The sequence below is a fragment of the Dromaius novaehollandiae genome, chromosome 4 (assembly GCF_036370855.1).
Source record: "Dromaius novaehollandiae isolate bDroNov1 chromosome 4, bDroNov1.hap1, whole genome shotgun sequence".
Taxonomy (NCBI): Eukaryota; Metazoa; Chordata; class Aves; order Casuariiformes; family Dromaiidae; genus Dromaius; species Dromaius novaehollandiae.
The window spans coordinates 26,187,303-26,199,685 of NC_088101.1; the positions used below are offsets into that span (position 1 = coordinate 26,187,303).

General features: G+C 37.5%; 2 long non-coding RNA genes across 5 annotated transcripts in view; one reads left to right on the plus strand and one right to left on the minus strand.

Moving 5' to 3' along the window:
* Positions 1–12,383, plus strand: part of LOC112980881 (uncharacterized) — a 173,959-nt gene that overhangs the window by 89,226 nt on the left and 72,350 nt on the right. The window lies entirely within an intron of this gene.
* LOC112980883 (uncharacterized) overlaps positions 1–12,383 on the minus strand; it is a 126,419-nt gene that overhangs the window by 46,218 nt on the left and 67,818 nt on the right. The window lies entirely within an intron of this gene.

Genomic DNA, 12,383 nt, shown 5'->3' on the forward strand with positions numbered 1-12,383 from the left:
TGTCTCATGTGCATCACATTATCAGGATGACTTGCCTTATTAACGTAATCAATCAGCCTTTCCTAAGTGAATGGCTGAAAGCTTTTGTTTAAATAAAGTATTGGTTTCTTTGCTATGATTATTTAAGACAGACCCTTAGTCAGTAGAGGTGGTCTTTAATATAAGTCTCCTGCTATCCTTAAGCCATGACTCTTGAGACCACCTCCTTCTTTATACCTCTTCCTCTGAGCTGGAATGTTGCAGCAGAGCACAGTTCAGCACTACATGCTCCATTAAAAGAGCTTATATAGCATCCTAAGCCTATAGCTCTGGTGGGAACCTTTGGCACACACAAAAGTGCTTTGGAAGACTGTGGGAATGCTGATGACCTTACAATGATTTATAATATTGCATTAGAAAAATAAATACCTGTATGATATGGCAGAACCTGTCAGGGTGCATAAAACAAAGATTTGCCATGCTGCTCAGCTTTCCAAACCACTAAACCTGCTGGTTGGCTTAGGCCTCTCTTTCCTCCATATCCTCATAAAAATTTATTGCAGATGGGTACTGAGAAACTACAGAAAAATCCTTCATTGTTCTAATAGCATCTCTGCCTTATGATAGTCTTGGAGTAGCTTTTTTCTTTTCGTTCCCCAGCAGGAGAAGTTCTTTCCATCCCAACATGGTTTAATCTTCTCTTAAAAATGGCAAAGAGAACATTTTATTGGCCTATATGGGATAAAGTATCAAAAAGCTGTATATGAACAAGACAGACTTAAATCACCCTTGCAATTGCAGGCACAGTTTTGGCTGCTATGCAAAGAGCCCTGACACTATTCTCAGCACAAGTATTATTTTGCTCGGGGGGATGAGGGTAACCAACTGCCACATATATCAGAACAGCACAGTTTTGTGTAATTTGGCCTCTCTTCTCCTGTGTAGTCATCGACACATCAGGGGCAAGAAAAGCCCAAATGAAAGTAGACCTGGGAGACAGAGAGATTTGGAACTGACTGAACACTGGAGTAATGGGGCAGTATACTTGCACACTGGAGACCAGTTCTTAGCTTGTGCTGTGTCCTTTTGAACCACTCTGTGAGCAGAAAGGGGAGAGAGATCCAGCTTCAAGATCCAGTTGGACATGCCATACTGATACATCTGTCATACTGGAGAATCCCAGCATGGCACAGACCTGGCATAGACAATTGTACACCACTCATTTGTATCATCCCTAACTTAACAGGCTTAAAATTGGATAGAATTCTGGACTTAAGTTACCCACCATCCACAGAAAGTCTGTATTTCCCGCTTTGCCAGCATGTCCTGTAGTTGGCAGGAGTTAAAGCTATCTGTTGGCTGCCCTGGTGTGGAGGAGAAGCTGAACTAATCTCTAACTGTGCCAGAGATTGTAACAGTTCCAAGGACATCAGTGACTAAAAAAGTGCTAGAAAGTATCACATGCTCCTCTGTGCTCACATGCGGTGGCCTGACTCTACATGAAGATGGCAATGGCATATGAAATACACCTGTTTATTTCTTGAGTAGAACGAAGGCAATCTGGGCTCTCTAGAAGAAAACAGTAAGTAGTTTATCATACGAAGGTGGTAGTTTACAAAGATGTACTCCTAAAGCCCTGATTTGTCCCTTTGACCCTAATACTTCCTATTTTGAAACTTAAAGATGATCAGTCTACATCTCACTGACTTCAGAAGGTCTACTCCAAAGCTTCAAGTTATGCACCTGAGTAGTTTACTTGCAGAACCATGCTCTTGCCTAGCCAGGTGTTTGAAATCAGATAATCTATCATCAGAGAGAGAAGTGTTAATACAGATTGATAGGGTAAGTCAGTTAGTTCTGTGATGAACATTTTTTTCTTCTTCAAAGGGGAAATCTGCTGTACCTAGATTTACAGGCTATTAATATAGTATGTGATTTACCAAATTTTTTCTCTCAGACTATTAATATTGTATGTGGATTTACCAAATTTTTTTCTCTATATATGAACATTATATATTTATCCTGCCATTTATTGCAATGTGCTAGTGAATCTGTCAAGGAATTTCATTCTGTGAAATTTGGGATCTTACTCCTCAATCAGTAATGTTTTGAGAACTGAAGGTCGTATTTGCTGTAAATATCAGGAGCAGCTGGAATTATGTTGAAACATACAATTAGTCACCAGGTGGTGAATATCTGCATACTGAACAGATGCCAGTTTAAGTCATCTTATTTTTTTTTCCAAATATTTATTGGTATGGCTTGTCTGACTGCATATATCACATTTATTTCAATGGTAACAACCGTCCTGTGTCATGAAGGCATATGAAGTTTAAACTCGTCCTGTATATTGTTGTTTGTGTGTTTTTTAAAATGTTACTAAGCTCAAAAAAATCCAAACTAGAAAAGAGGACTTTCTAAACTTGAAAAAATGTAACAAGCATGTATAAGCATTTTAGAACTGATTGGCATTCCATAATGAACAGCATGCTGAATAATATAAAAAGCCAAATCTTACTAAATGATATTGAAAAGCATAAAATCCACTTCTTAAAAAACAAGCAATAGGACAAGTGCAAGAGTTAATCAAGTATCTGATTCAGTTATACAGGCCCTGAATCAAGATTAGGTGTGTAGAGATTTATTAGTATGATTTTAATACCATAAGAGGTTTGACTTATTAAGAAGTTATAGGTATAAAGAGAACAAAACTTGAAGTCAGCTGTCATAAGAGAATACTTTTTGCTATATTACTATGACTACAAATCCAAATAAGTTTTACACTGAATGTGAAGTGTTTTGTGCATTCGTGGCGACAGTAGATTAAATCTCTAGATAACCACTCCAGACTAGCTGCATACTTTAGTATTTTTCTGCCTTCACAGTTGTTAAAACTTTAGAGAGCCTCAAAACATATCCAGATGGACAGTAACTGTGACTGCCACGTATGAAACCAGTATAATCTAGCACAATACACAAAGTAGGGTAAGTGTGGAAGGAAAACAAGTTCTGAATAGAGGACCTCCGTGGAATATTGGATCAGCCATCAGACACACCAATTCTGTTTAGACAGGCCTGTTATATACACCCAAATGTTCTGCAAAACAAAGCAAACCCCCAACCTTTCACCACTTTAACTCCTAAACACTTCTGCCCAAGGGTGGTCTTCACCCTGCTTGAGGCAGTGTTTGTGCCTACATCTTTATTCACAAAATGAAGCACTGGTTTCCATAGTTTTTTGGCAAAGCTAAGATACGTAAACCATTTTCTTCCTCTCAGAGGAATATCTTATCTTGGCAGTTTTATTTGGGTCTGACCTTTTCAAATGTGCACTAGCAAAATATGAACAAACAGATCACTGTCCCAATGCACTCCCAGTCTATCCAGTGGATTCCCCCTCACACCTCCTTCAGCCTGTTTGCATGAAGCCAGGCCTATGATAAATAACATCAGCAAAGAAGAGGATTTGGTCAAGATAAAAGTGGTGTTATTGGAATTTAAAGTCTTTGTCCACTTGTTGGGTAGTGTCTGCTAAGTGCACCAACAGCAATATATAGTGGCTTATATAGCTTTTTTGTGCTGGACACAAATACATACCAATATCACAACAGGATGATTCGGTAATGGAGCCATGAAAGGAAAAACACTTGGCAACTTTACAGCCTCATTCCCCACTCCAGCTAGAAAGGGTGCTTAATTTAACTGAACTCAATTCTGATGCCCATTTCTATTTACATGTATGTTGGCAGAAAGACGTTTGAGTGCAGCACTCAATTATTTTGTCATTAATCACATTTCACAAATGCAACTTATGAGTTAGCCATTAAAAAATTTGCTTAGGAAGTTGCAGTTCTAATTCATGGAGTTTCATCCCCTTTTCTCCCTTTCTCCCTTTCCCTTCAAGCCACTGTAGTCTCATTATGTGTTAAAACCCTGGTGCGTAGTTAAAAACCTCATGGTGGTTCAAGCTGCGTACCTGCTGCTTGTGGAGAGGGTGTGTATTTAAATAGATTGTGCGAAAGGCCAGCATCTCTTAACACTTGGCAGTACTGTGTTTTAGTTTGCTGTTTTACAGAAAAGATTGCTTGCCATATGTTTTAACAAAGCCTTCTCTTCTTTTCCATGAAATTTGATAGGGGTGCTGGGTTATTTATTTATTTTTTTTTTAGTACCATGATTAGAGATTGGCACATCAAGTATTTAATTAAGCTGTGAACTGCAAAGTTAAACAAATGCCATGGCATTCAGCTATCTCCAACTAACAAACTCGATTAAAAGTAAAAAAGATTAGCTAAAACCTAAATAATCTTGGAGTCTTTTAACCAGCTGTAATATAGCCATACAACACTATTCTATTGAATAAGGAAGCTAACATTAAGACTTTTGTCAAAGCGAAAAAAAGAAAGTTCTAATAGATATTTTTGTTTGGGCTTTTTCATGTTGAAAACAAAGCTGTAGCCTTTAGCATTTCAGCTGAGCTCTGTTTTGTACCAGAGGTGACTGAGCCACTTGCACAGTTAGTTGCATGTAAATGTGCTGAACGAGAACCAGATCATAAACAAAAGCACACTGGGGCTTCACTAGGCTAAGCACAAGAGCAGAATATTAACCACGAATCCTGCCTAGGTAAAAATTCCTTTTGCTTGGTCATGGCATATAACAAGGTTTCATGCCTCTCTTTCTGGTATGTCTGGTGCCACAGACTCCCCAGGAATCTTATTTCATTCAGATGTCTCTTTCTTAATGAGCTGGTCTTCAGAGGAACAGCTATTTACTGATTCATTGCTGGTTACACCTTTATCACATGATTTTCTCTCACAGTAGTTCATGAACTAGAGAACCCATTGCATCAGGCAACTCAAACCAGAAACAATTGTAATATTCATACAGCTAGCATTTGGAATATATGATTTGCTCATTTTACAGCAGAAATTATTTTAAAACTGAATAATCAATCCCACCACATGGGTTAAGAAAAAACTAATTAGGGATGCTAGGGTACATTAGAAAATACACTGGCATTAAGCAATACTGTTTTACAAAAAGTAATAAAAGTGATATAACATAGTGACAATATCTGCTTCACACCTTTTAATTTCTCTGGCTTGCACCTTTGATTAGGAGACCACCATGTATAGCAGGCTAACTGTAAAATAATACATTCCCTTCACCCAAACACTGTCAAGCATTTTCAATGAATTCAGAAGTGGATGATGCCCTTCAAGGAGGGAAAGAAGAGACTTTATGACTTGAATTCTCCCCGTAGTTTATTGTTTATGATTTTTTAAGTCTTGGTTTTAAGTTTGACTTTTGTCTTATCCATAAAGTCCCTTTTAAGGCCAGCTACCATCTTAAATTTACCGTGTTAACAAAAGTTACTAAAAGATTGCCTTGTTGTTCACTAGAACTCAGCAATTAATAAATCAACTTCAAAATCTTCATTTTCCTCCAAAATTTTTGCACTAAATTTGCTTCCTGAAGCAAAAAAATAACAGAGTTGAAGAACTGTTGGAAGTATTGAACAAAATAAGTATGAAAGGTACACATGAGAGTGGTAACTCTTGGGTATATTTGTTCAAGATTTTCATTGACCATCATTATTTCTCCATGTCAGCAGAAAATAGGATGGAGTTCAGCTGGGAATTAGTACAGTGAGCTGGAGGGAATGGTTTTCTAAATTTCATTGAGTCATTAGTGAATTCGAGGAGCCAGATTACAGTATAAAGCCATAGTCTTGACTCAGATCAGTTTAAATCTAGATGTTCTCTACTGATTTCAATGAAATTGCTTGAATTTAATTTACAGTAATTGGAATTGGAAATGGTTTATGTAATGAACAGACTCTACTATGCATAGCAGTGTTAGAAAATAAAGATGAAAAAGCCTGTTTTGACATAGAATATAGCCACAGGCTAGTGAAAATAACACACTTGAATATACAAATGCTGTTCTAAGATTCTGCATCAGTAAGCTGTGAATCTAAAATCATAATTAATGTCCTTCTTCTAAATAAAAGAGAAAGGATTAATGAAAAGTTGAGTTAGTTTTGTCTCTATCACCAGCTTGCAAAAATTAAAGAAGAGAGGAGAGTGAGGTTTTCCTGAACTGCAGCTACTCAGAAACTTTCTTTTCCTATCTCATCTCATCCTTTTCTTTTCCTTTCAGGTCCATTTGGACAAACATCAGTCAGTCTTGTTACTTTTTTTTTTTCTTTTTTTTTTTTTTTTTGCCGTTGTTCTGTGGGTTTCCAGTTTATTTCTACATAACCTGAAGAATTCATATTTATATCACAAGATGACCAAAATGCTCTTTAATTATTTCCCAGGAGTTTTGCTTCATTCTCCAAATAGGCACTGCTATGTTGCTACGGTAAGGGGCTTGTCAACACTCCCATTATAAATGTCTATTTTTTCAGGATACTATAACCCAGCCAATTTAATTGTGTGGAGCTACAACTCATTTTACAAGGTTTCAGGAAAGATGCCAGTTGTTTCACATGCTTATACTGAAATGACTTGGCTTTTCTTTTTTGTCTCAAATGTGATGGAAAACAAAAACAAATCACAGCAGAGTCAAAATATGCCAGGTTGCTTCTTGTCAAGGTAACCCTTCATCTCTATCTGTTGCCTTTCTCAGCTCCTGGTTTTCAGACTCCAATGTCTGTCACTGCTAATGCCTTCCAGAGCAACTTGCTATCTAGCTGGGTTTTTTTGTAATGGCTCTGTTCCTCTCGCTTTTAATCATCATGTGATTTTGTGCAGAATTAGAGATGATCAAATTTTTAATGACTCATTAGAACATAAAAGTTTTCTAAACAAGATAATTGAGGGACACCCACTGCTTCAGCTGGGTACTGCAAACACCCTTATGTAGGCCACATGTGGCCTCTCTTATTACGAGTAGGTACTTTAGTTACTAAATGGATACCAATTCATTTAGCCCTGGGATGTCTTCTACCAGTGGCTGGAATAAGCACACATTAGCTTCTTGAGAGTAATGCTGTTGCCACTACCAGGAGTTGTCTTGTCCTCCTAGTGAAGATAAGGAAAGACAAGGACATGTGAGGCCTTCAGAAGTTTTCAGAGCATTTGGATTAGGTTCAGGTAATGCTCAGGCTTTCTGAGTGTTTACATATCAAAACCTCTGAACTATTTGAAAATTGTCAATAATATCTTCTGCATTTGTTCAGCCTAAAGGGATTTAAAAAACTCAGACTGGAGCAGCAGAGGGTGAAAGAAAGTTCACCCATTAGCAGTTATCCATATTTGCTGAGGCAATGTTACAAAAGCAATGAAGTGAATGCAGAAACTAAAATCGGGACCATGCTGATATTGCTCAAAGCCAAAAATGAAGCAGAAAAAAAAAAAAAAAAAAGCAGGCATTGCTATTATAGCTTACATCATATGTAATTTAAATAAAAGGGAACTGAATCAATATATCGTGTGTGGGCAAGGCAGACTCTCAAATGACGGAAATACGAGGTCAAACATGAAACTCTTGTCTTCCAAACTGAAATCCAGGAAATTGTCAACAAGTCCCAATCCACATGGAATAAGTGAAAACGTGATTGTGAGAGGCCTGATGATAATCCTAGGATGATCCTGACGTCCTTTAGCCTGGTGTAAATTCAGAACTACTCTATTGGGTTTGCTGGGATTGCTTTGCATTGCCATTAATAGAACTGGAGCAGAGTTTAACTCTGTATCATAATGCATTTATCCCCAAGGTGAACATATGCATCTGTTTTTATATTCAAGTGTTTTCATTGAACTCACTGAGTATTGAACTCACTCAGTTCAATATTTTCTTGCTAGTAGCCTGAGGGATATTAAAGCAAGATGAACCTTTTTACCTACAAGACCATAAAAAGAGAAGAGCTAACAAGGGGCTATGAGGTGTTATGGCAAAGGTGATGAAGTGTCTTTACTGGAACTCTGCAAAGTACTTTACACACCAAGTGTAACAGGCAGAATTCCTGTTTCATCAATTTCTTGAGAAAGGTGGAAAAATAAAGCTTTTCCCAACCATGGTTCATCAGTCTGTACATGTATGCACAAGAAATCAAGAGGCGCAATCTGTGATATGTTAAATATTCTGCACTCAGCCAATGTTCCAAATCCCCTGCTGAAAACGGATGGAAATCCACTGCTGGCAAAACTGAGGCTGTCATAGATTTAAGCCATTACACTCAGTCATATTTATATTCTATTAATGGTAGATCAGTCTTAATAAAGACAAGCTCCTCCACTAGTTTCAGTTACAAACAGTCTGTGTGATATAACACCATCAACTGCTATACAGTGTATATTGAAATTTCTCACCAGTGGGAGGGCATGGACAAATTCTTCACAGCCACTTTCTATAAGTGATGGATGTATTAGCCTCTTTTCTTGCCAATGAGATCCTAGGAACTTGGCTTTCAGAATCCTGAAATTTGGCTTGGCCACATCATTTAGCGTTGAGAACTCAGTAAGTAGCACTGTGCCTATTCGTTATTTAACCATTATCTAAATTACCCCACAAGGCTGTTTGTTACATTCAGCTCACATCTAGGAACTTCCCTCTGGGAAGAAAGAACCAACATCACCAGTCACTGCTCCTTGTATAGGACCAACAAGACAAGACAGACAAATATGATTCTTCCCGTATTTCTCTTTTTAAAATTAGTCAGACTCCTTTCTTCTACATTAGAGTTTATTTTGGTATTTCCTGAGGTCAAACAGAGAATACTGAGTTTGCTTTTTTCAAATCAGTAATTTAAAAAAAAAGTATTAAAAGAATGAATAAATACTTGAGAAAACAAATTTTATGTGGATTTTTAAGTTAGAGTTTCTGTGTGCGTTTTTTAAGTTAGACATCTGTTTAAAGGAAAAAGTATTGAACCCTCCCCACTTTAACAATTAGAGGCATATTTTTTAAAGTTGAGATCTGCAATTCGAAGAGCAACTTTGTAGTCCCCCACTATAGCTTCAGAGTCACAATTGGAGAGATTCTTCCACTGAAAGGCTAGAGTATTCAAAATATGTGTGAATATTTCTGACCAGAGCATTCCCAGATCCTTCCCTGAGAAAAGACTCCTAAAGAATTTTACCCAGAAGAAAGTTTTAATATGTGTGTGCATTTTCCACAGATCATCTCAAAGTCATAAAAGTAAAAATGCTCCTTGCAGGCTGAAACATTAGCTGTTACAAAGAAAAATGATTCTAAGAGTGCAATGTAGGGAATGAGAGGTTTAACAGGGAGCCTGTATTCCTGAGGATGACATGCTTCAATTGGCAATAAATATTGTACCATCTGCTATGTCAAATACTATGTGGCATGACATAATTGACTTCCAATTTTCAGTACCGTATTTATTTCCCAGATTGCCACCACAAAGTTGCGGTTGCTCAGAACTTTGTTTGGAAGGTACCAAAATATCAGCAATGAGTCTCCAGAGACTTTTTTACATAGATAAAACTTTGCTATATAAACCTTAATGGTTAAAATCTCACTGCATTCCTCTGTTCTCTGGCAGAGGTCTTTGGGCCTCATCCAACAGTTTCTAGTTTAGGAATGGAATCATTTGGTACTATCACAGTGCAAATAATGAATAATAATCTTCAGTTTATTTGTTTAAGATTGAGAGAAGATGGAAGTGTGAGCATTTCACTTACTTTGAAATTCCAAAGATGTAATCAGCTCTTGAAAAAAAATCACATCATTCAAAGGCAGAACTTTTTAGAGAATCTGACCTCAAATAAATAGCTCATTTGACTTATAAAGGGATACTTACAGCAACAGGATCATTAGGAACTGGACTAACTAAGATATTACATTAACAAGATAGGGAAATACGGCCAAAACTGTTTTTCCTCTTCTCTCAGGCATCTTTAAGTCTGTGAGTACTAGTTATGCTACTGATTTTCTAGTTAAAAGTAAACCTCTACTGTGATCAGGGCTTCACCTCATCTGAATTATTGTCCCAACCCACATGAATGAACAGCAAGGATAAAAACTTTGCACTACTTCCCATATTTTTTATATACTGTATTACCTAGCATTTATAAAATCCTTCCTTAATTTATGATACAAATACATGTTTTCCATAAAGTATGAGAGGAAAATTATATTCAATAGCATGAAATGCATGTTGAATAAACAGCACGTAACTGAAATACAGTGGCTGCAGTTCTATTGAGAGAGAGGCTTTGATCGTATACAAACTTAAAGCAAGGTTTCCAAGGCATATTCCAGGATGGTATTACAATATTTGCACTAGTTCTTTTACTAAAAGCAGTTTAGTTGTGCTAGCATGATGAGCAGGTTGAACTCATTGCCCTGACAGCCTCCAGGCGCTATCTGCATTACACTGCTTCCCGCAGCAGAGACGTACACTTACCACTCACTAGGTCTAGGGCTTCCCTACCCAGGGAATTTATTTAACATAAGAGAAAAGTGAAGTGAAACTTCAGTGGTTGTGCCTAACCAACACCTGGACTTTCTTACTCTGCACAACAGCAGCCTTTGTGCAGTATAGGTTAAAACAAAATAAAGACTCTGGGGAAAAGAACATGTGCAGAATAACAGTGCCAACATGGGGAGTTAGTGCAAAATAACTATTGCAAGAGTGAGCTAGAATCTGATTTTTCTGTAGACAAGCAGTTAGAGGCAATAACAAATTAGAGTCTGAGTCATCACTGTCACAAGGCCCATATGTAAAATGAAATATGAATTATAACCATAACTTCTTTTCACTTTTGTCAGACAGACACTATCTCAGTACCTCACTGCATTTGGCCAAACTGAACATTCACTTACAACACCAAGACAGGCAGACAAAAGTGTCAAGGAAAAATATTGTTATTCTGTCCCTTAGATACTTTCTCCTTGAAGTGACAGTAACACATCTAAGAGCACAATACAGTGGTATTATGGTGTTTGAAATAACCATTGTATTTCCCAAAGGTAATGCAACAGTTAATTTTCTGCTGTAGTTATAATGCTTTTCCTCAGCATCAGTTGCTACTAAATAAGCCTCTCTCATTTTTTAAGGGCATAACTTGCAAGAAGACAGCAGTAACAATTACAATTGTTTTCAAATAAGATGCCATTTTCCTTTCTGGCAGACAGCAATAGGGTTTTAATTTGTAACATTTGTTTAATAAAACACACAGATGCTTCCTTGACAATTGCAAAGGAAGAAAAGAGAGGAAAACAAAACCAAAAAACAGGCAGAAAATATAAAGAGCAAATGAAAGATTCAACTTCCATCACAACTATTCATGTTGTGTCCCAGGCAGAATATGTACATTTTGATTGGATCAGGTACTTGGTGGTGAACTTCTGCATAGCAGGGATGTTGTATGATTTGACTGCTTGTTTCGCTGAAGTGTTGCCTTGATTTTTTCACAAATGAAGAAATACAAGGAAACTCTGTGTGCTGTCAGGGGGCCCAAAATTCATGAAGGTCACAGCCTTCTAGCATTTGTATTCTCACGAGACAGTGTGACTGAGCAGGACAGATTTTTCTTTTGATTACACATGGCTGCCATATCTCTAAGATCCATCTATCCTTTTCAGTTAATGGAGTTTGTGAATTGCAGCAAACAACTTTTTTTTTTTTCCCCTCTGGAGCAAGGGATAATGTGTTAAAACCTTTCACTGACTGACTGTTTTTCATAGCAACCTGTAAAATTATTATACTGTTCTCTTGACTTCTGAGTTTAAAAACAAAAAGAAACCCCATTTCTTTGTAATTAAAACTCCTTAATATCAAGGTTTCAGCTACACTACAGAAAGAGAGAGGGGACATGGATATGCAGCAGGAAGCACAACATCCTTGCAGCTGAGAGTCTTAAGCCCTTTTAAATATAACAGGCAAATTTCATAATAGCCTCCTGGGATGCACTTTATTATTTCTACAACTATAAAAGAATGTGAGGCTGAGAGAACAATTTACCTTAGATCACACAGTCAGTTGCAGAGCTTTACTGAGATTGCGGGTCTCCCAGCCTCCTTAGCCTCTTGCCGCTGGCTAATCAAACATGCATTCTGAACCACTGTGGAAAATATTGGAACAGTATCACCATGCAAACAGCAAATGTGGCTAGTCACGAAAAAAACAAAAATCATATTTGATAAACCTTCCAAAATATAAAGTGGGGGTTTCGCTCATTGCATCAATCTCATTCCAGTAGATGAGTGCGCTGTCAAGTGGCAGTAGTCTAACCTGAAGGTTTGAGAAAGCCAACATCTACACAAGAGCCAGGACAGTAGCTATGGCCTTTTCTTTTTCCATGTCTCTGTTTTGAGCCCTTGGGCATATCTAGTGAAGGCAGATAGGCACTTTTTTCCTGAACAGACACAAACTTCAAGACAAAAAGGTCTAGCAGCACCACGTAATGGCTGAGGCCATAAAGCAA